This window comes from Hyperolius riggenbachi, chromosome 4, assembly GCF_040937935.1.
Source record: "Hyperolius riggenbachi isolate aHypRig1 chromosome 4, aHypRig1.pri, whole genome shotgun sequence".
Taxonomy (NCBI): domain Eukaryota; kingdom Metazoa; phylum Chordata; class Amphibia; order Anura; family Hyperoliidae; genus Hyperolius; species Hyperolius riggenbachi.
In genome coordinates this window covers 45,061,648-45,084,591 of record NC_090649.1, presented here as the reverse complement: position 1 = coordinate 45,084,591, position 22,944 = coordinate 45,061,648, and the positions used below count along the sequence as shown (strand labels likewise).

General features: G+C 42.2%; 17 non-coding genes across 17 annotated transcripts; all 17 read left to right on the top strand.

Annotated features, from left to right (window-relative positions):
* The first annotated feature begins 35 nt into the window (after positions 1–35).
* TRNAL-UAA (transfer RNA leucine (anticodon UAA)) lies at positions 36–118 on the top strand. Its single transcript has one exon. It is a non-coding gene; the product is annotated as a tRNA-Leu (tRNA).
* A 1,227-nt stretch (positions 119–1,345) lies between these two features.
* Positions 1,346–1,428, top strand: TRNAL-UAA (transfer RNA leucine (anticodon UAA)). The gene has a single exon. It is a non-coding gene; the product is annotated as a tRNA-Leu (tRNA).
* Positions 1,429–2,660: 1,232 nt separating this feature from the next.
* TRNAL-UAA (transfer RNA leucine (anticodon UAA)) lies at positions 2,661–2,743 on the top strand. The gene has a single exon. It is a non-coding gene; the product is annotated as a tRNA-Leu (tRNA).
* A 1,227-nt stretch (positions 2,744–3,970) lies between these two features.
* Positions 3,971–4,053, top strand: TRNAL-UAA (transfer RNA leucine (anticodon UAA)). Its single transcript has one exon. It is a non-coding gene; the product is annotated as a tRNA-Leu (tRNA).
* Positions 4,054–5,280: 1,227 nt separating this feature from the next.
* Positions 5,281–5,363, top strand: TRNAL-UAA (transfer RNA leucine (anticodon UAA)). Its single transcript has one exon. It is a non-coding gene; the product is annotated as a tRNA-Leu (tRNA).
* A 1,227-nt stretch (positions 5,364–6,590) lies between these two features.
* TRNAL-UAA (transfer RNA leucine (anticodon UAA)) lies at positions 6,591–6,673 on the top strand. Its single transcript has one exon. It is a non-coding gene; the product is annotated as a tRNA-Leu (tRNA).
* Positions 6,674–7,900: 1,227 nt separating this feature from the next.
* Positions 7,901–7,983, top strand: TRNAL-UAA (transfer RNA leucine (anticodon UAA)). The gene has a single exon. It is a non-coding gene; the product is annotated as a tRNA-Leu (tRNA).
* Positions 7,984–9,210: 1,227 nt separating this feature from the next.
* Positions 9,211–9,293, top strand: TRNAL-UAA (transfer RNA leucine (anticodon UAA)). Its single transcript has one exon. It is a non-coding gene; the product is annotated as a tRNA-Leu (tRNA).
* A 1,227-nt stretch (positions 9,294–10,520) lies between these two features.
* On the top strand, positions 10,521–10,603 carry TRNAL-UAA (transfer RNA leucine (anticodon UAA)). The gene has a single exon. It is a non-coding gene; the product is annotated as a tRNA-Leu (tRNA).
* Positions 10,604–11,830: 1,227 nt separating this feature from the next.
* On the top strand, positions 11,831–11,913 carry TRNAL-UAA (transfer RNA leucine (anticodon UAA)). Its single transcript has one exon. It is a non-coding gene; the product is annotated as a tRNA-Leu (tRNA).
* Positions 11,914–13,144: 1,231 nt separating this feature from the next.
* Positions 13,145–13,227, top strand: TRNAL-UAA (transfer RNA leucine (anticodon UAA)). Its single transcript has one exon. It is a non-coding gene; the product is annotated as a tRNA-Leu (tRNA).
* Positions 13,228–14,453: 1,226 nt separating this feature from the next.
* On the top strand, positions 14,454–14,536 carry TRNAL-UAA (transfer RNA leucine (anticodon UAA)). The gene has a single exon. It is a non-coding gene; the product is annotated as a tRNA-Leu (tRNA).
* A 1,755-nt stretch (positions 14,537–16,291) lies between these two features.
* Positions 16,292–16,374, top strand: TRNAL-UAA (transfer RNA leucine (anticodon UAA)). The gene has a single exon. It is a non-coding gene; the product is annotated as a tRNA-Leu (tRNA).
* A 1,226-nt stretch (positions 16,375–17,600) lies between these two features.
* Positions 17,601–17,683, top strand: TRNAL-UAA (transfer RNA leucine (anticodon UAA)). The gene has a single exon. It is a non-coding gene; the product is annotated as a tRNA-Leu (tRNA).
* A 1,227-nt stretch (positions 17,684–18,910) lies between these two features.
* Positions 18,911–18,993, top strand: TRNAL-UAA (transfer RNA leucine (anticodon UAA)). Its single transcript has one exon. It is a non-coding gene; the product is annotated as a tRNA-Leu (tRNA).
* A 1,755-nt stretch (positions 18,994–20,748) lies between these two features.
* TRNAL-UAA (transfer RNA leucine (anticodon UAA)) lies at positions 20,749–20,831 on the top strand. The gene has a single exon. It is a non-coding gene; the product is annotated as a tRNA-Leu (tRNA).
* Positions 20,832–22,057: 1,226 nt separating this feature from the next.
* Positions 22,058–22,140, top strand: TRNAL-UAA (transfer RNA leucine (anticodon UAA)). The gene has a single exon. It is a non-coding gene; the product is annotated as a tRNA-Leu (tRNA).
* Positions 22,141–22,944: the final 804 nt, after the last annotated feature.

The window sequence follows — 22,944 nt, the reverse complement described above, 5'->3', positions numbered from 1 at the left end:
AGCTCCAAATTCAAGTGCAGACAGTAACATCAACAACCAGGATGGCTGAGTGGTTAAGGCGTTGGACTTAAGATCCAATGGATATATATCCGCGTGGGTTCGAACCCCACTCCTGGTAAGCGTTCTTGACGTCACTGAATGTCAAACAATGCCTTCTGCGTGCTATCCTGCACAAAACTCTTGGTATACTTCTGGTATCTTACGCCTCTAAGAAATCCTACAAGGAGTGTTTTTATCAGTCATATCTCCAAACTAATATCAATGTGTGATCTTTCAGCTTTTTGAAACAGTTCACAAGAAACATTGAGCTTCCTGGAAATGTACTTGTGGAGATGTGAATGCTTACAATCACCGGTATGGCATTCATTATGCTTTTGAGATTACTGCAAACACTGCTGCAAGTTTTGATTTTCTGCCAATCTGTTTCTTCAATACCACATGCCATCAGTAGAGGGACTCATTGTGAGGACTCTTGTCTGCAGCTATACCCAAGAATGGCATTGTGAGGTTAAAGCGCTAACAAAGAAGATACACAAATCCAACTGCAAAAGTTGCCAAAACCTGCAAGAAGTGTTTTCCACCAGCTGCAGTTTTCTAAGAGAGAACTATGAAGAAAGCCACTGGAAAGTAAAACTGGATTAACACATGGACTAGAGTTTGTTACAAGGCATAGGGCAGAATCCAAAGTCACCTTGATCAAGTTTCAATAGTTTAATAAAGCCACAACAGAGCTTTTTCAACCCCAGTCAAAATGTTATCTTTAACTTAAGCCCGATATTGCACATCATTGCTTAAAGAACAGTTCCTCCTTGACGTATGTTGGTGGCAGCATCAGACTGTGAGAATTTGTCCCCACAACAGGCTCTGGAGAACTTATAAGACTAGAGGAAGGAGTGCATGCTGCAAGCTCCAGTTAAGTCCTAGAAGAAATTCTTGTGCGGTGTGCTAGAAATTTGAAAATTGAGAAAAAACTTGTTTTCCCATAAAACATACTTGACAAATCAGAGCCCCAAACAACAGAAAAAAAAATATTTAAAAACGATGAACAATTTGAGGGTCACCTGCTACTTTGCTCTGTATGGGTGGTGGAGGTAGTGTGCCCCAATGGGCCAACATATGTTAAGCCCTCTTCACCCAATGAAGAGGCTTTTCAGCAAGCCAGAGATTTTCATGGGATGTTGTTTCTTCCGGAGGACTGTCTTATGATATCAAGCAGTTAACCAGAGTTTCACAGAAAGATTCATCAAAGATACAGGAGGTCCATACTGTCCAGTGTCCAAGCATCCAAAGGCAGAGCGATCATACCCTTAAGCTCCCAATTCAAGTGCAGACTGTTACATCAACAACCAGGATGGCCGAGTGGTTAAGGCTTTGGACTTAAGATCCAATGGATATATATCCGCGTGGGTTCGAAACCCACTCCTGGTAAACTTTCTTGACATCACTGAATGTCAAACAATGACGTCTGCGCGCTATCCTGCACAAAACTCTTGGTATACTTCTTGCATCTTACGCCTCTAAGAAATCCTACAAGGAGTGTTTTTATCAGTCACATCTTCAAACTAATATCAATGTGTGATCTTTCAGCTTTTTGAAACAGTTCACAAGAAACATTGAGCTTCCTGGAAATGTACTTGTGGAGATGTGAATGCTTACAATCACCGGTATGGCATTCATTATGCTTTTGAGATTACTGCAAACACTGCTGCAAGTTTTGATTTTCTGCCAATCTGTTTCTTCAATACCACATGCCATCAGTAGAGGGACTCATTGTGAGGACTCTTGTCTGCAGCTATACCCAAGAATGGCATTGTGAGGTTAAAGCGCTAACAAAGAAGATACACAAATCCAACTGCAAAAGTTGCCAAAACCTGCAAGAAGTGCAGAAAACTGCACCAGCTGCAGTTTTCTAAGAGAGAACTATGAAGAAAGCCACTGGAAAGTAAAACTGGATTAACACATGGACTAGAGTTTGTTACAAGGCATAGGGCAGAATCCAAAGTCACCTTGATCAAGTTTCAATAGTTTAATAAAGCCACAACAGAGCTTTTTCAACCCCAGTCAAAATGTTATCTTTAACTTAAGCCCGATATTGCACATCATTGCTTAAAGAACAGTTCCTCCTTGACGTATGTTGGTGGCAGCATCAGACTGTGAGAATTTGTCCCCACAACAGGCTCTGGAGAACTTATAAGACTAGAGGAAGGAGTGCATGCTGCAAGCTCCAGTTAAGTCCTAGAAGAAATTCTTGTGCGGTGTGCTAGAAATTTGAAAATTGAGAAAAAACTTGTTTTCCCATAAAACATACTTGACAAATCAGAGCCCCAAACAACAGAAAAAAAAATATTTAAAAACGATGAACAATTTGAGGGTCACCTGCTACTTTGCTCTGTATGGGTGGTGGAGGTAGTGAGCCCCAATGGGCCAACATATGTTAAGCCCTCTTCACCCAATGAAGAGGCTTTTCAGCAAGCCAGAGATTTTCATGGGATGTTGTTTCTTCCGGAGGACTGTCTTATGATATCAAGCAGTTAACCAGAGTTTCACAGAAAGATTCATCAAAGATACAGGAGGTCCATACTGTCCAGTGTCCAAGCATCCAAAGGCAGAGCGATCATACCCTTAAGCTCCCAATTCAAGTGCAGACTGTTACATCAACAACCAGGATGGCCGAGTGGTTAAGTCGTTGGACTTAAGATCCAATGGATATATATCCGCGTGGGTTCGAAACCCACTCCTGGTAAACTTTCTTGACGTCACTGAATGTCAAACAATGACGTCTGCGCGCTATCCTGCACAAAACTCTTGGTATACTTCTGGCATCTTACGCCTCTAAGAAATCCTACAAGGAGTGTTTTTATCAGTCACATCTTCAAACTAATATCAATGTGTGATCTTTCAGCTTTTTGAAACAGTTCACAAGAAACATTGAGCTTCCTGGAAATGTACTTGTGGAGATGTGAATGCTTACAATCACCGGTATGGCATTCATTATGCTTTTGAGATTACTGCAAACACTGCTGCAAGTTTTGATTTTCTGCCAATCTGTTTCTTCAATACCACATGCCATCAGTAGAGGGACTCATTGTGAGGACTCTTGTCTGCAGCTATACCCAAGAATGGCATTGTGAGGTTAAAGCGCTAACAAAGAAGATACACAAATCCAACTGCAAAAGTTGCCAAAACCTGCAAGAAGTGTTTTCCACCAGCTGCAGTTTTCTAAGAGAGAACTATGAAGAAAGCCACTGGAAAGTAAAACTGGATTAACACATGGACTAGAGTTTGTTACAAGGCATAGGGCAGAATCCAAAGTCACCTTGATCAGGTTTCAATAGTTTAATAAAGCCACAACAGAGCTTTTTAAACCCCAGTCAAAATGTTATCTTTAACTTAAGCCCGATATTGCACATCATTGCTTAAAGAACAGTTCCTCCTTGACGTATGTTGGTGGCAGCATCAGACTGTGAGAATTTGTCCCCACAACAGGCTCTGGAGAACTTATAAGACTAGAGGAAGGAGTGCATGCTGCAAGCTCCAGTTAAGTCCTAGAAGAAATTCTTGTGCGGTGTGCTAGAAATTTGAAAATTGAGAAAAAACTTGTTTTCCCATAAAACATACTTGACAAATCAGAGCCCCAAACAACAGAAAAAAAAATATTTAAAAACGATGAACAATTTGAGGGTCACCTGCTACTTTGCTCTGTATGGGTGGTGGAGGTAGTGTGCCCCAATGGGCCAACATATGTTAAGCCCTCTTCACCCAAGGAAGAGGCTTTTCAGCAAGCCAGAGATTTTCATGGGATGTTGTTTCTTCCGGAGGACTGTCTTATGATATCAAGCAGTTAACCAGAGTTTCACAGAAAGATTCATCAAGGATACAGGAGGTCCATACTGTCCAGTGTCCAAGCATCCAAAGGCAGAGCGATCATACCCTTAAGCTCCAAATTCAAGTGCAGACAGTAACATCAACAACCAGGATGGCTGAGTGGTTAAGGCGTTGGACTTAAGATCCAATGGATATATATCCGCGTGGGTTCGAACCCCACTCCTGGTAAGCGTTCTTGACGTCACTGAATGTCAAACAATGCCTTCTGCGCGCTATCCTGCACAAAACTCTTGGTATACTTCTGGCATCTTACGCCTCTAAGAAATCCTACAAGGAGTGTTTTTATCAGTCATATCTCCAAACTAATATCAATGTGTGATCTTTCAGCTTTTTGAAACAGTTCACAAGAAACATTGAGCTTCCTGGAAATGTACTTGTGGAGATGTGAATGCTTACAATCACCGGTATGGCATTCATTATGCTTTTGAGATTACTGCAAACACTGCTGCAAGTTTTGATTTTCTGCCAATCTGTTTCTTCAATACCACATGCCATCAGTAGAGGGACTCATTGTGAGGACTCTTGTCTGCAGCTATACCCAAGAATGGCATTGTGAGGTTAAAGCGCTAACAAAGAAGATACACAAATCCAACTGCAAAAGTTGCCAAAACCTGCAAGAAGTGTTTTCCACCAGCTGCAGTTTTCTAAGAGAGAACTATGAAGAAAGCCACTGGAAAGTAAAACTGGATTAACACATGGACTAGAGTTTGTTACAAGGCATAGGGCAGAATCCAAAGTCACCTTGATCAAGTTTCAATAGTTTAATAAAGCCACAACAGAGCTTTTTCAACCCCAGTCAAAATGTTATCTTTAACTTAAGCCCGATATTGCACATCATTGCTTAAAGAACAGTTCCTCCTTGACGTATGTTGGTGGCAGCATCAGACTGTGAGAATTTGTCCCCACAACAGGCTCTGGAGAACTTATAAGACTAGAGGAAGGAGTGCATGCTGCAAGCTCCAGTTAAGTCCTAGAAGAAATTCTTGTGCGGTGTGCTAGAAATTTGAAAATTGAGAAAAAACTTGTTTTCCCATAAAACATACTTGACAAATCAGAGCCCCAAACAACAGAAAAAAAAATATTTAAAAACGATGAACAATTTGAGGGTCACCTGCTACTTTGCTCTGTATGGGTGGTGGAGGTAGTGAGCCCCAATGGGCCAACATATGTTAAGCCCTCTTCACCCAATGAAGAGGCTTTTCAGCAAGCCAGAGATTTTCATGGGATGTTGTTTCTTCCGGAGGACTGTCTTATGATATCAAGCAGTTAACCAGAGTTTCACAGAAAGATTCATCAAAGATACAGGAGGTCCATACTGTCCAGTGTCCAAGCATCCAAAGGCAGAGCGATCATACCCTTAAGCTCCCAATTCAAGTGCAGACTGTTACATCAACAACCAGGATGGCCGAGTGGTTAAGGCGTTGGACTTAAGATCCAATGGATATATATCCGCGTGGGTTCGAAACCCACTCCTGGTAAACTTTCTTGACGTCACTGAATGTCAAACAATGACGTCTGCGCGCTATCCTGCACAAAACTCTTGGTATACTTCTGGCATCTTACGCCTCTAAGAAATCCTACAAGGAGTGTTTTTATCAGTCACATCTTCAAACTAATATCAATGTGTGATCTTTCAGCTTTTTGAAACAGTTCACAAGAAACATTGAGCTTCCTGGAAATGTACTTGTGGAGATGTGAATGCTTACAATCACCGGTATGGCATTCATTATGCTTTTGAGATTACTGCAAACACTGCTGCAAGTTTTGATTTTCTGCCAATCTGTTTCTTCAATACCACATGCCATCAGTAGAGGGACTCATTGTGAGGACTCTTGTCTGCAGCTATACCCAAGAATGGCATTGTGAGGTTAAAGCGCTAACAAAGAAGATACACAAATCCAACTGCAAAAGTTGCCAAAACCTGCAAGAAGTGTTTTCCACCAGCTGCAGTTTTCTAAGAGAGAACTATGAAGAAAGCCACTGGAAAGTAAAACTGGATTAACACATGGACTAGAGTTTGTTACAAGGCATAGGGCAGAATCCAAAGTCACCTTGATCAGGTTTCAATAGTTTAATAAAGCCACAACAGAGCTTTTTCAACCCCAGTCAAAATGTTATCTTTAACTTAAGCCCGATATTGCACATCATTGCTTAAAGAACAGTTCCTCCTTGACGTATGTTGGTGGCAGCATCAGACTGTGAGAATTTGTCCCCACAACAGGCTCTGGAGAACTTATAAGACTAGAGGAAGGAGTGCATGCTGCAAGCTCCAGTTAAGTCCTAGAAGAAATTCTTGTGCGGTGTGCTAGAAATTTGAAAATTGAGAAAAAACTTGTTTTCCCATAAAACATACTTGACAAATCAGAGCCCCAAACAACAGAAAAAAAAATATTTAAAAACGATGAACAATTTGAGGGTCACCTGCTACTTTGCTCTGTATGGGTGGTGGAGGTAGTGTGCCCCAATGGGCCAACATATGTTAAGCCCTCTTCACCCAAGGAAGAGGCTTTTCAGCAAGCCAGAGATTTTCATGGGATGTTGTTTCTTCCGGAGGACTGTCTTATGATATCAAGCAGTTAACCAGAGTTTCACAGAAAGATTCATCAAGGATACAGGAGGTCCATACCTTCCAGTGTCCAAGCATCCAAAGGCAGAGCGATCATACCCTTAAGCTCCAAATTCAAGTGCAGACAGTAACATCAACAACCAGGTTGGCTGAGTGGTTAAGGCGTTGGACTTAAGATCCAATGGATATATATCCGCGTGGGTTCGAACCCCTCTCCTGGTAAGCGTTCTTGACGTCACTGAATGTCAAACAATGCCTTCTGCGCGCTATCCTGCACAAAACTCTTGGTATACTTCTGGCATCTTACGCCTCTAAGAAATCCTACAAGGAGTGTTTTTATCAGTCATATCTCCAAACTAATATCAATGTGTGATCTTTCAGCTTTTTGAAACAGTTCACAAGAAACATTGAGCTTCCTGGAAATGTACTTGTGGAGATGTGAATGCTTACAATCACCGGTATGGCATTCATTATGCTTTTGAGATTACTGCAAACACTGCTGCAAGTTTTGATTTTCTGCCAATCTGTTTCTTCAATACCACATGCCATCAGTAGAGGGACTCATTGTGAGGACTCTTGTCTGCAGCTATACCCAAGAATGGCATTGTGAGGTTAAAGCGCTAACAAAGAAGATACACAAATCCAACTGCAAAAGTTGCCAAAACCTGCAAGAAGTGTTTTCCACCAGCTGCAGTTTTCTAAGAGAGAACTATGAAGAAAGCCACTGGAAAGTAAAACTGGATTAACACATGGACTAGAGTTTGTTACAAGGCATAGGGCAGAATCCAAAGTCACCTTGATCAAGTTTCAATAGTTTAATAAAGCCACAACAGAGCTTTTTCAACCCCAGTCAAAATGTTATCTTTAACTTAAGCCCGATATTGCACATCATTGCTTAAAGAACAGTTCCTCCTTGACGTATGTTGGTGGCAGCATCAGACTGTGAGAATTTGTCCCCACAACAGGCTCTGGAGAACTTATAAGACTAGAGGAAGGAGTGCATGCTGCAAGCTCCAGTTAAGTCCTAGAAGAAATTCTTGTGCGGTGTGCTAGAAATTTGAAAATTGAGAAAAAACTTGTTTTCCCATAAAACATACTTGACAAATCAGAGCCCCAAACAACAGAAAAAAAAATATTTAAAAACAATGAACAATTTGAGGGTCACCTGCTACTTTGCTCTGTATGGGTGGTGGAGGTAGTGAGCCCCAATGGGCCAACATATGTTAAGCCCTCTTCACCCAATGAAGAGGCTTTTCAGCAAGCCAGAGATTTTCATGGGATGTTGTTTCTTCCGGAGGACTGTCTTATGATATCAAGCAGTTAACCAGAGTTTCACAGAAAGATTCATCAAAGATACAGGAGGTCCATACTGTCCAGTGTCCAAGCATCCAAAGGCAGAGCGATCATACCCTTAAGCTCCCAATTCAAGTGCAGACTGTTACATCAACAACCAGGATGGCCGAGTGGTTAAGGCGTTGGACTTAAGATCCAATGGATATATATCCGTGTGGGTTCGAACCCCACTCCTGGTAAACTTTCTTGATGTCACTGAATGTCAAACAATGCCTTCTGCGCGCTATCCTGCACAAAACTCTTGGTATACTTCTGGCATCTTACGCCTCTAAGAAATCCTACAAGGAGTGTTTTTATCAGTCATATCTCCAAACTAATATCAATGTGTGATCTTTCAGCTTTTTGAAACAGTTCACAAGAAACATTGAGCTTCCTGGAAATGTACTTGTGGAGATGTGAATGCTTACAATCACCGGTATGGCATTCATTATGCTTTTGAGATTACTGCAAACACTGCTGCAAGTTTTGATTTTCTGCCAATCTGTTTCTTCAATACCACATGCCATCAGTAGAGGGACTCATTGTGAGGACTCTTGTCTGCAGCTATACCCAAGAATGGCATTGTGAGGTTAAAGCGCTAACAAAGAAGATACACAAATGCAACTGCAAAAGTTGCCAAAACCTGCAAGAAGTGTTTTCCACCAGCTGCAGTTTTCTAAGAGAGAACTATGAAGAAAGCCACTGGAAAGTAAAACTGGATTAACACATGGACTAGAGTTTGTTACAAGGCATAGGGCAGAATCCAAAGTCACCTTGATCAAGTTTCAATAGTTTAATAAAGCCACAACAGAGCTTTTTCAACCCCAGTCAAAATGTTATCTTTAACTTAAGCCCGATATTGCACATCATTGCTTAAAGAACAGTTCCTCCTTGACGTATGTTGGTGGCAGCATCAGACTGTGAGAATTTGTCCCCACAACAGGCTCTGGAGAACTTATAAGACTAGAGGAAGGAGTGCATGCTGCAAGCTCCAGTTAAGTCCTAGAAGAAATTCTTGTGCGGTGTGCTAGAAATTTGAAAATTGAGAAAAAACTTGTTTTCCCATAAAACATACTTGACAAATCAGAGCCCCAAACAACAGAAAAAAAAATATTTAAAAACGATGAACAATTTGAGGGTCACCTGCTACTTTGCTCTGTATGGGTGGTGGAGGTAGTGAGCCCCAATGGGCCAACATATGTTAAGCCCTCTTCACCCAATGAAGAGGCTTTTCAGCAAGCCAGAGATTTTCATGGGATGTTGTTTCTTCCGGAGGACTGTCTTATGATATCAAGCAGTTAACCAGAGTTTCACAGAAAGATTCATCAAAGATACAGGAGGTCCATACTGTCCAGTGTCCAAGCATCCAAAGGCAGAGCGATCATACCCTTAAGCTCCCAATTCAAGTGCAGACTGTTACATCAACAACCAGGATGGCCGAGTGGTTAAGGCGTTGGACTTAAGATCCAATGGATATATATCCGCGTGGGTTCGAAACCCACTCCTGGTAAACTTTCTTGATGTCACTGAATGTCAAACAATGACGTCTGCGCGCTATCCTGCACAAAACTCTTGGTATACTTCTGGCATCTTACGCCTCTAAGAAATCCTACAAGGAGTGTTTTTATCAGTCACATCTTCAAACTAATATCAATGTGTGATCTTTCAGCTTTTTGAAACAGTTCACAAGAAACATTGAGCTTCCTGGAAATGTACTTGTGGAGATGTGAATGCTTACAATCACCGGTATGGCATTCATTATGCTTTTGAGATTACTGCAAACACTGCTGCAAGTTTTGATTTTCTGCCAATCTGTTTCTTCAATACCACATGCCATCAGTAGAGGGACTCATTGTGAGGACTCTTGTCTGCAGCTATACCCAAGAATGGCATTGTGAGGTTAAAGCGCTAACAAAGAAGATACACAAATCCAACTGCAAAAGTTGCCAAAACCTGCAAGAAGTGTTTTCCACCAGCTGCAGTTTTCTAAGAGAGAACTATGAAGAAAGCCACTGGAAAGTAAAACTGGATTAACACATGGACTAGAGTTTGTTACAAGGCATAGGGCAGAATCCAAAGTCACCTTGATCAGGTTTCAATAGTTTAATAAAGCCACAACAGAGCTTTTTCAACCCCAGTCAAAATGTTATCTTTAACTTAAGCCCGATATTGCACATCATTGCTTAAAGAACAGTTCCTCCTTGACGTATGTTGGTGGCAGCATCAGACTGTGAGAATTTGTCCCCACAACAGGCTCTGGAGAACTTATAAGACTAGAGGAAGGAGTGCATGCTGCAAGCTCCAGTTAAGTCCGAGAAGAAATTCTTGTGCGGTGTGCTAGAAATTTGAAAATTGAGAAAAAACTTGTTTTCCCATAAAACATACTTGACAAATCAGAGCCCCAAACAACAGAAAAAAAAATATTTAAAAACGATGAACAATTTGAGGGTCACCTGCTACTTTGCTCTGTATGGGTGGTGGAGGTAGTGTGCCCCAATGGGCCAACATATGTTAAGCCCTCTTCACCCAAGGAAGAGGCTTTCCAGCAAGCCAGAGATTTTCATGGGATGTTGTTTCTTCCGGAGGACTGTCTTATGATATCAAGCAGTTAACCAGAGTTTCACAGAAAGATTCATCAAGGATACAGGAGGTCCATACTGTCCAGTGTCCAAGCATCCAAAGGCAGAGCGATCATACCCTTAAGCTCCAAATTCAAGTGCAGACAGTAACATCAACAACCAGGATGGCTGAGTGGTTAAGGCGTTGGACTTAAGATCCAATGGATATATATCCGCGTGGGTTCGAACCCCACTCCTGGTAAGCGTTCTTGACGTCACTGAATGTCAAACAATGCCTTCTGCGTGCTATCCTGCACAAAACTCTTGGTATACTTCTGGCATCTTACGCCTCTAAGAAATCCTACAAGGAGTGTTTTTATCAGTCATATCTCCAAACTAATATCAATGTGTGATCTTTCAGCTTTTTGAAACAGTTCACAAGAAACATTGAGCTTCCTGGAAATGTACTTGTGGAGATGTGAATGCTTACAATCACCGGTATGGCATTCATTATGCTTTTGAGATTACTGCAAACACTGCTGCAAGTTTTGATTTTCTGCCAATCTGTTTCTTCAATACCACATGCCATCAGTAGAGGGACTCATTGTGAGGACTCTTGTCTGCAGCTATACCCAAGAATGGCATTGTGAGGTTAAAGCGCTAACAAAGAAGATACACAAATCCAACTGCAAAAGTTGCCAAAACCTGCAAGAAGTGTTTTCCACCAGCTGCAGTTTTCTAAGAGAGAACTATGAAGAAAGCCACTGGAAAGTAAAACTGGATTAACACATGGACTAGAGTTTGTTACAAGGCATAGGGCAGAATCCAAAGTCACCTTGATCAAGTTTCAATAGTTTAATAAAGCCACAACAGAGCTTTTTCAACCCCAGTCAAAATGTTATCTTTAACTTAAGCCCGATATTGCACATCATTGCTTAAAGAACAGTTCCTCCTTGACGTATGTTGGTGGCAGCATCAGACTGTGAGAATTTGTCCCCACAACAGGCTCTGGAGAACTTATAAGACTAGAGGAAGGAGTGCATGCTGCAAGCTCCAGTTAAGTCCTAGAAGAAATTCTTGTGCGGTGTGCTAGAAATTTGAAAATTGAGAAAAAACTTGTTTTCCCATAAAACATACTTGACAAATCAGAGCCCCAAACAACAGAAAAAAAAATATTTAAAAACGATGAACAATTTGAGGGTCACCTGCTACTTTGCTCTGTATGGGTGGTGGAGGTAGTGTGCCCCAATGGGCCAACATATGTTAAGCCCTCTTCACCCAATGAAGAGGCTTTTCAGCAAGCCAGAGATTTTCATGGGATGTTGTTTCTTCCGGAGGACTGTCTTATGATATCAAGCAGTTAACCAGAGTTTCACAGAAAGATTCATCAAAGATACAGGAGGTCCATACTGTCCAGTGTCCAAGCATCCAAAGGCAGAGCGATCATACCCTTAAGCTCCCAATTCAAGTGCAGACTGTTACATCAACAACCAGGATGGCCGAGTGGTTAAGGCTTTGGACTTAAGATCCAATGGATATATATCCGCGTGGGTTCGAAACCCACTCCTGGTAAACTTTCTTGACGTCACTGAATGTCAAACAATGACGTCTGCGCGCTATCCTGCACAAAACTCTTGGTATACTTCTTGCATCTTACGCCTCTAAGAAATCCTACAAGGAGTGTTTTTATCAGTCACATCTTCAAACTAATATCAATGTGTGATCTTTCAGCTTTTTGAAACAGTTCACAAGAAACATTGAGCTTCCTGGAAATGTACTTGTGGAGATGTGAATGCTTACAATCACCGGTATGGCATTCATTATGCTTTTGAGATTACTGCAAACACTGCTGCAAGTTTTGATTTTCTGCCAATCTGTTTCTTCAATACCACATGCCATCAGTAGAGGGACTCATTGTGAGGACTCTTGTCTGCAGCTATACCCAAGAATGGCATTGTGAGGTTAAAGCGCTAACAAAGAAGATACACAAATCCAACTGCAAAAGTTGCCAAAACCTGCAAGAAGTGCAGAAAACTGCACCAGCTGCAGTTTTCTAAGAGAGAACTATGAAGAAAGCCACTGGAAAGTAAAACTGGATTAACACATGGACTAGAGTTTGTTACAAGGCATAGGGCAGAATCCAAAGTCACCTTGATCAGGTTTCAATAGTTTAATAAAGCCACAACAGAGCTTTTTCAACCCCAGTCAAAATGTTATCTTCAACTTAAACCCGATATTGCACATCATTGCTTAAAGAACAGTTCCTCCTTGACGTATGTTGGTGGCAGCATCAGACTGTGAGAATTTGTCCCCACAACAGGCTCTGGAGAACTTATAAGACTAGAGGAAGGAGTGCATGCTGCAAGCTCCAGTTAAGTCCTAGAAGAAATTCTTGTGCGGTGTGCTAGAAATTTGAAAATTGAGAAAAAACTTGTTTTCCCATAAAACATACTTGACAAATCAGAGCCCCAAACAACAGAAAAAAAATATTTAAAAACGATGAACAATTTGAGGGTCACCTGCTACTTTGCTCTGTATGGGTGGTGGAGTTAGTGTGCCCCAATGGGCCAACATATGTTAAGCCCTCTTCACCCAATGAAGAGGCTTTTCAGCAAGCCAGAGATTTTCATGGGATGTTGTTTCTTCCGGAGGACTGTCTTATGATATCAAGCAGTTAACCAGAGTTTTACAGAAAGATTTATCAAGGATACAGGAGGTCCATACTGTCCAGTGTCCAAGCATCCAAAGGCAGAGCGATCATACCCTTAAGCTCCCAATTCAAGTGCAGACTGTCACATCAGCAACCAGGATGGCCGAGTGTTTAAGGCGTTGGACTTAAGATCCAATGGATATATATCCGTGTGGGTTTGAACCCCACTCCTGGTAACCTTTCTTGCCGTCACTGAATGTAAAACAATGCCTTCTGCGCGCTATCCTGCACAAAACTCTTGATATACTTCTGGCATCTTACGCCTCTAAGAAATCCTACAAGGAGTGTTTTTATCAGTCATATCTCCAAACTAATATCAATGTGTGATCTTTCAGCTTTTTGAAACAGTTCACAAGAAACATTGAGCTTCCTGGAAATGTACTTGTGGAGATGTGAATGCTTACAATCACCGGTATGGCATTCATTATGCTTTTGAGATTACTGCAAACACTGCTGCAAGTTTTGATTTTCTGCCAATCTGTTTCTTCAATACCACATGCCATCAGTAGAGGGACTCATTGTGAGGACTCTTGTCTGCAGCTATACCCAAGAATGGCATTGTGAGGTTAAAGCGCTAACAAAGAAGATACACAAATCCAACTGCAAAAGTTGCCAAAACCTGCAAGAAGTGTTTTCCACCAGCTGCAGTTTTCTAAGAGAGAACTATGAAGAAAGCCACTGGAAAGTAAAACTGGATTAACACATGGACTAGAGTTTGTTACAAGGCATAGGGCAGAATCCAAAGTCACCTTGATCAGGTTTCAATAGTTTAATAAACCACAACAGAGCTTTTTCAACCCCAGTCAAAATGTTATCTTTAACTTAAGCCCGATATTGCACATCATTGCTTAAAGAACAGTTCCTCCTTGACGTATGTTGGTGGCAGCATCAGACTGTGAGAATTTGTCCCCACAACAGGCTCTGGAGAACTTATAAGACTAGAGGAAGGAGTGCATGCTGCAAGCTCCAGTTAAGTCCTAGAAGAAATTCTTGTGCGGTGTGCTAGAAATTTGAAAATTGAGAAAAAACTTGTTTTCCCATAAAACATACTTGACAAATCAGAGCCCCAAACAACAGAAAAAAAAAATATTTAAAACGATGAACAATTTGAGGGTCACCTGCTACTTTGCTCTGTATGGGTGGTGGAGTTAGTGTGCCCCAATGGGCCAACATATGCTAAGCCCTCTTCACCCAATAAAAAGGCTTTTCAGCAAGCCAGAGATTTTCATGGGATGTTGTTTCTTCCGGAGGACTGTCTTATGATATCAAGCAGTTAACCAGAGTTTCACAGAAAGATTCATCAAGGATACAGGAGGTCCATACTGTCCAGTGTCCAAGCATCCAAAGGCAGAGCGATCATACCCTTAAGCTCCCAATTCAAGTGCAGACTGTAACATCAACAACCAGGATGGCCGAGTTGTTAAGGCGTTGGACTTAAGATCCAATGGATATATATCCGCGTGGGTTCGAAACCCACTCCTGGTAAACTTTCTTGACGTCACTGAATGTCAAACAATGACGTCTGTGCGCTATCCTGCACAAAACTCTTGGTATACTTCTGGCATCTTACGCCTCTAAGAAATCCTACAAGGAGTGTTTTTATCAGTCACATCTTCAAACTAATATCAATGTGTGATCTTTCAGCTTTTTGAAACAGTTCACAAGAAACATTGAGCTTCCTGGAAATGTACTTGTGGAGATGTGAATGCTTACAATCACCGGTATGGCATTCATTATGCTTTTGAGATTACTGCAAACACTGCTGCAAGTTTTGATTTTCTGCCAATCTGTTTCTTCAATACCACATGCCATCAGTAGAGGGACTCATTGTGAGGACTCTTGTCTGCAGCTATACCCAAGAATGGCATTGTGAGGTTAAAGCGCTAACAAAGAAGATACACAAATCCAACTGCAAAAGTTGCCAAAACCTGCAAGAAGTGTTTTCCACCAGCTGCAGTTTTCTAAGAGAGAACTATGAAGAAAGCCACTGGAAAGTAAAACTAGATTAACACATGGACTAGAGTTTGTTACAAGGCATAGGGCAGAATCCAAAGTCACCTTGATCAGGTTTCAATAGTTTAACCAGCTGAGCGGTCTGGACGAGCTCAGCTCGTCCAACACCGCCAGCGGCTGCCGCTCAGGCCCTGCTGGGCTGATTTTAATGAAATAAAAAGCAGCACACGCAGCCGGCACTTTGCCAGCCGCGTGTGCTGCCTGATCGCCGCCGCTCTGCGGCGATTCGCCGCGAGTAGCGGCGAAAGAGGGTCCCCCCAGCCGCCTGAGCCCAGCGTAGCCGGAACAAAAAGTTCCGGCCAGCGCTAAGGGCTGGATCGGAGGCGGCTGACGTCAGGACGTCGGCTGACGTCGATGACGTCACTCCGCTCGTCGCTATGGCGACGATATAAGCAAAACAAGGAAGGCCGCTCATTGCGGCCTTCCTTGTTTATTCTGGGCGCCGGAGGCGATCGGAAGATCGCCTCCGGAGCGCCCTCTAGTGGGCTTTCATGCAGCCAACTTTCAGTTGGCTGCATGAAATAGTTTTTTTTTTATTTAAAAAAAACCCTCCCGCAGCCACCCTGGCGATTTAATCAGAACGCCAGGGTGGTTAATAAAGCCACAACAGAGCTTTTTCAACCCCAGTCAAAATGTTATCTTTAACTTAAGCCCGATATTGCACATCATTGCTTAAAGAACAGTTCCTCCTTGACGTATGTTGGTGGCAGCATCAGACTGTGAGAATTTGTCCCCACAACAGGCTCTGGAGAACTTATAAGACTAGAGGAAGGAGTGCATGCTGCAAGCTCCAGTTAAGTCCTAGAAGAAATTCTTGTGCGGTGTGCTAGAAATTTGAAAATTGAGAAAAAACTTGTTTTCCCATAAAACATACTTGACAAATCAGAGCCCCAAACAACAGAAAAAAAAAATATTTAAAAACGATGAACAATTTGAGGGTCACCTGCTACTTTGCTCTGTATGGGTGGTGGAGTTAGTGTGCCCCAATGGGCCAACATATGCTAAGCCCTCTTCACCCAATGAAAAGGCTTTTCAGCAAGCCAGAGATTTTCATGGGATGTTGTTTCTTCCGGAGGACTGTCTTATGATATCAAGCAGTTAACCAGAGTTTCACAGAAAGATTCATCAAGGATACAGGAGGTCCATACTGTCCAGTGTCCAAGCATCCAAAGGCAGAGCGATCATACCCTTAAGCTCCAAATTCAAGTGCAGACTGTAACATCAACAACCAGGATGGCCGAGTGGTTAAGGCGTTGGACTTAAGATCCAATGGATATATATCCGCGTGGGTTCGAAACCCGCTCCTGGTAAACTTTCTTGACGTCACTGAATGTCAAACAATGACGTCTGCGCGCTATCCTGCACAAAACTCTTGGTATACTTCTGGCATCTTACGCCTCTAAGAAATCCTACAAGGAGTGTTTTTATCAGTCATATCTTCAAACTAATATCAATGTGTGATCTTTCAGCTTTTTGAAACAGTTCACAAGAAACATTGAGCTTCCTGGAAATGTACTTGTGGAGATGTGAATGCTTACAATCACCGGTATGGCATTCATTATGCTTTTGAGATTACTGCAAACACTGCTGCAAGTTTTGATTTTCTGCCAATCTGTTTCTTCAATACCACATGCCATCAGTAGAGGGACTCATTGTGAGGACTCTTGTCTGCAGCTATACCCAAGAATGGCATTGTGAGGTTAAAGCGCTAACAAAGAAGATACACAAATCCAACTGCAAAAGTTGCCAAAACCTGCAAGAAGTGTTTTCCACCAGCTGCAGTTTTCTAAGAGAGAACTATGAAGGAAGCCACTGGAAAGTAAAACTGGATTAACACATGGACTAGAGTTTGTTACAAGGCATAGGGCAGAATCCAAAGTCACCTTGATCAGGTTTCAATAGTTTAATAAAGCCACAACAGAGCTTTTTCAACCCCAGTCAAAATGTTATCTTTAACTTAAGCCCGATATTGCACATCATTGCTTAAAGAACAGTTCCTCCTTGACGTATGTTGGTGGCAGCATCAGACTGTGAGAATTTGTCCCCACAACAGGCTCTGGAGAACTTATAAGACTAGAGGAAGGAGTGCATGCTGCAAGCTCCAGTTAAGTCCTAGAAGAAATTCTTGTGCGGTGTGCTATAAATTTGAAAATTGAGAAAAAACTTGTTTTCCCATAAAACATACTTGACAAATCAGATCCCCAAACAACAGAAAAAAAATATTTAAAAACAATGAACAATTTGAGGGTCACCTGCTACTTTGCTCTGTATGGGTGGTGGAGTTAGTGTGCCCCAATGGGCCAACATATGCTAAGCCCTCTTCACCCAATGAAAAGGCTTTTCAGCAAGCCAGAGATTTTCATGGGATGTTGTTTCTTCCGGAGGACTGTCTTATGATATCAAGCAGTTAACCAGAGTTTCACAGAAAGATTCATCAAGGATACAGGAGGTCCATACTGTCCAGTGTCCAAGCATCCAAAGGCAGAGCGATCATACCCTTAAGCTCCAAATTCAAGTGCAGACTGTAACATCAACAACCAGGTTGGCCGAGTGGATAAGGTGTTGGACTTAAGATCCAATGGATATATATCCGCGTGGGTTCAAACCCCACTCCTGGTAAATGTTCTTGATGTCACTGAACGTCAAACAATGCCTTCTGCGCGCTATCCTGCACAAAACTCTTGGTATACTTCTGGCATCTTACGCCTCTAAGAAATCCTACAAGGAGTGTTTTTATCAGTCATATCTCCAAACTAATATCAATGTGTGATCTTTCAGCTTTTTGAAACAGTTCACAAGAAACATTGAGCTTCCTGGAAATGTACTTGTGGAGATGTGAATGCTTACAATCACCGGTATGGCATTCATTATGCTTTTGAGATTACTGCAAACACTGCTGCAAGTTTTGATTTTCTGCCAATCTGTTTCTTCAATACCACATGCCATCAGTAGAGGGACTCATTGTGAGGACTCTTGTCTGCAGCTATACCCAAGAATGGCATTGTGAGGTTAAAGCGCTAACAAAGAAGATACACAAATCCAACTGCAAAAGTTGCCAAAACCTGCAAGAAGTGTTTTCCACCAGCTGCAGTTTTCTAAGAGAGAACTATGAAGAAAGCCACTGGAAAGTAAAACTGGATTAACACATGGATTAGAGTTTGTTACAAGGCATAGGGCAGAATCCAAAGTCACCTTGATCAGGTTTCAATAGTTTAATAAAGCCACAACAGAGCTTTTTCAACCCCAGTCAAACTGTTATCTTTAACTTAAGCCCGATATTGCACATCATTGCTTAAAGAACAGTTCCTCCTTGACGTATGTTGGTGGCAGCATCAGACTGTGAGAATTTGTCCCCACAACAGGCTCTGGAGAACTTATAAGACTAGAGGAAGGAGTGCATGCTGCAAGCTCCAGTTAAGTCCTAGAAGAAATTCTTGTGCGGTGTGCTAGAAATTTGAAAATTGAGAAAAAACTTGTTTTCCCATAAAACATACTTGACAAATCAGAGCCCCAAACAACAGAAAAAAAAAATATTTAAAACGATGAACAATTTGAGGGTCACCTGCTACTTTGCTCTGTATGGGTGGTGGAGTTAGTGTGCCCCAATGGGCCAACATATGCTAAGCCCTCTTCACCCAATAAAAAGGCTTTTCAGCAAGCCAGAGATTTTCATGGGATGTTGTTTCTTCCGGAGGACTGTCTTATGATATCAAGCAGTTAACCAGAGTTTCACAGAAAGATTCATCAAGGATACAGGAGGTCCATACTGTCCAGTGTCCAAGCATCCAAAGGCAGAGCGATCATACCCTTAAGCTCCAAATTCAAGTGCAGACTGTAACATCAACAACCAGGATGGCCGAGTGGTTAAGGCGTTGGACTTAAGATCCAATGGATATATATCCGCGTGGGTTCGAAACCCACTCCTGGTAAACTTTCTTGACGTCACTGAATGTCAAACAATGACGTCTGTGCGCTATCCTGCACAAAACTCTTGGTATACTTCTGGCATCTTACGCCTCTAAGAAATCCTACAAGGAGTGTTTTTATCAGTCACATCTTCAAACTAATATCAATGTGTGATCTTTCAGCTTTTTGAAACAGTTCACAAGAAACATTGAGCTTCCTGGAAATGTACTTGTGGAGATGTGAATGCTTACAATCACCGGTATGGCATTCATTATGCTTTTGAGATTACTGCAAACACTGCTGCAAGTTTTGATTTTCTGCCAATCTGTTTCTTCAATACCACATGCCATCAGTAGAGGGACTCATTGTGAGGACTCTTGTCTGCAGCTATACCCAAGAATGGCATTGTGAGGTTAAAGCGCTAACAAAGAAGATACACAAATCCAACTGCAAAAGTTGCCAAAACCTGCAAGAAGTGTTTTCCACCAGCTGCAGTTTTCTAAGAGAGAACTATGAAGAAAGCCACTGGAAAGTAAAACTAGATTAACACATGGACTAGAGTTTGTTACAAGGCATAGGGCAGAATCCAAAGTCACCTTGATCAGGTTTCAATAGTTTAACCAGCTGAGCGGTCTGGACGAGCTCAGCTCGTCCAACACCGCCAGCGGCTGCCGCTCAGGCCCTGCTGGGCTGATTTTAATGAAATAAAAAGCAGCACACGCAGCCGGCACTTTGCCAGCCGCGTGTGCTGCCTGATCGCCGCCGCTCTGCGGCGATTCGCCGCGAGTAGCGGCGAAAGAGGGTCCCCCCAGCCGCCTGAGCCCAGCGTAGCCGGAACAAAAAGTTCCGGCCAGCGCTAAGGGCTGGATCGGAGGCGGCTGACGTCAGGACGTCGGCTGACGTCGATGACGTCCCTCCGCTCGTCGCTATGGCGACGATATAAGCAAAACAAGGAAGGCCGCTCATTGCGGCCTTCCTTGTTTATTCTGGGCGCCGGAGGCGATCGGAAGATCGCCTCCGGAGCGCCCTCTAGTGGGCTTTCATGCAGCCAACTTTCAGTTGGCTGCATGAAATAGTTTTTTTTTTATTTAAAAAAAACCCTCCCGCAGCCACCCTGGCGATTTAATCAGAACGCCAGGGTGGTTAATAAAGCCACAACAGAGCTTTTTCAACCCCAGTCAAAATGTTATCTTTAACTTAAGCCCGATATTGCACATCATTGCTTAAAGAACAGTTCCTCCTTGACGTATGTTGGTGGCAGCATCAGACTGTGAGAATTTGTCCCCACAACAGGCTCTGGAGAACTTATAAGACTAGAGGAAGGAGTGCATGCTGCAAGCTCCAGTTAAGTCCTAGAAGAAATTCTTGTGCGGTGTGCTAGAAATTTGAAAATTGAGAAAAAACTTGTTTTCCCATAAAACATACTTGACAAATCAGAGCCCCAAACAACAGAAAAAAAAAATATTTAAAAACGATGAACAATTTGAGGGTCACCTGCTACTTTGCTCTGTATGGGTGGTGGAGTTAGTGTGCCCCAATGGGCCAACATATGCTAAGCCCTCTTCACCCAATGAAAAGGCTTTTCAGCAAGCCAGAGATTTTCATGGGATGTTGTTTCTTCCGGAGGACTGTCTTATGATATCAAGCAGTTAACCAGAGTTTCACAGAAAGATTCATCAAGGATACAGGAGGTCCATACTGTCCAGTGTCCAAGCATCCAAAGGCAGAGCGATCATACCCTTAAGCTCCAAATTCAAGTGCAGACTGTAACATCAACAACCAGGATGGCCGAGTGGTTAAGGCGTTGGACTTAAGATCCAATGGATATATATCCGCGTGGGTTCGAAACCCGCTCCTGGTAAACTTTCTTGACGTCACTGAATGTCAAACAATGACGTCTGCGCGCTATCCTGCACAAAACTCTTGGTATACTTCTGGCATCTTACGCCTCTAAGAAATCCTACAAGGAGTGTTTTTATCAGTCATATCTTCAAACTAATATCAATGTGTGATCTTTCAGCTTTTTGAAACAGTTCACAAGAAACATTGAGCTTCCTGGAAATGTACTTGTGGAGATGTGAATGCTTACAATCACCGGTATGGCATTCATTATGCTTTTGAGATTACTGCAAACACTGCTGCAAGTTTTGATTTTCTGCCAATCTGTTTCTTCAATACCACATGCCATCAGTAGAGGGACTCATTGTGAGGACTCTTGTCTGCAGCTATACCCAAGAATGGCATTGTGAGGTTAAAGCGCTAACAAAGAAGATACACAAATCCAACTGCAAAAGTTGCCAAAACCTGCAAGAAGTGTTTTCCACCAGCTGCAGTTTTCTAAGAGAGAACTATGAAGGAAGCCACTGGAAAGTAAAACTGGATTAACACATGGACTAGAGTTTGTTACAAGGCATAGGGCAGAATCCAAAGTCACCTTGATCAGGTTTCAATAGTTTAATAAAGCCACAACAGAGCTTTTTCAACCCCAGTCAAAATGTTATCTTTAACTTAAGCCCGATATTGCACATCATTGCTTAAAGAACAGTTCCTCCTTGACGTATGTTGGTGGCAGCATCAGACTGTGAGAATTTGTCCCCACAACAGGCTCTGGAGAACTTATAAGACTAGAGGAAGGAGTGCATGCTGCAAGCTCCAGTTAAGTCCTAGAAGAAATTCTTGTGCGGTGTGCTATAAATTTGAAAATTGAGAAAAAACTTGTTTTCCCATAAAACATACTTGACAAATCAGATCCCCAAACAACAGAAAAAAAATATTTAAAAACAATGAACAATTTGAGGGTCACCTGCTACTTTGCTCTGTATGGGTGGTGGAGTTAGTGTGCCCCAATGGGCCAACATATGCTAAGCCCTCTTCACCCAATGAAAAGGCTTTTCAGCAAGCCAGAGATTTTCATGGGATGTTGTTTCTTCCGGAGGACTGTCTTATGATATCAAGCAGTTAACCAGAGTTTCACAGAAAGATTCATCAAGGATACAGGAGGTCCATACTGTCCAGTGTCCAAGCATCCAAAGGCAGAGCGATCATACCCTTAAGCTCCAAATTCAAGTGCAGACTGTAACATCAACAACCAGGTTGGCCGAGTGGATAAGGTGTTGGACTTAAGATCCAATGGATATATATCCGCGTGGGTTCAAACCCCACTCCTGGTAAATGTTCTTGATGTCACTGAACGTCAAACAATGCCTTCTGCGCGCTATCCTGCACAAAACTCTTGGTATACTTCTGGCATCTTACGCCTCTAAGAAATCCTACAAGGAGTGTTTTTATCAGTCATATCTCCAAACTAATATCAATGTGTGATCTTTCAGCTTTTTGAAACAGTTCACAAGAAACATTGAGCTTCCTGGAAATGTACTTGTGGAGATGTGAATGCTTACAATCACCGGTATGGCATTCATTATGCTTTTGAGATTACTGCAAACACTGCTGCAAGTTTTGATTTTCTGCCAATCTGTTTCTTCAATACCACATGCCATCAGTAGAGGGACTCATTGTGAGGACTCTTGTCTGCAGCTATACCCAAGAATGGCATTGTGAGGTTAAAGCGCTAACAAAGAAGATACACAAATCCAACTGCAAAAGTTGCCAAAACCTGCAAGAAGTGTTTTCCACCAGCTGCAGTTTTCTAAGAGAGAACTATGAAGAAAGCCACTGGAAAGTAAAACTGGATTAACACATGGATTAGAGTTTGTTACAAGGCATAGGGCAGAATCCAAAGTCACCTTGATCAGGTTTCAATAGTTTAATAAAGCCACAACAGAGCTTTTTCAACCCCAGTCAAACTGTTATCTTTAACTTAAGCCCGATATTGCACATCATTGCTTAAAGAACAGTTCCTCCTTGACGTATGTTGGTGGCAGCATCAGACTGTGAGAATTTGTCCCCACAACAGGCTCTGGAGAACTTATAAGACTAGAGGAAGGAGTGCATGCTGCAAGCTCCAGTTAAGTCCT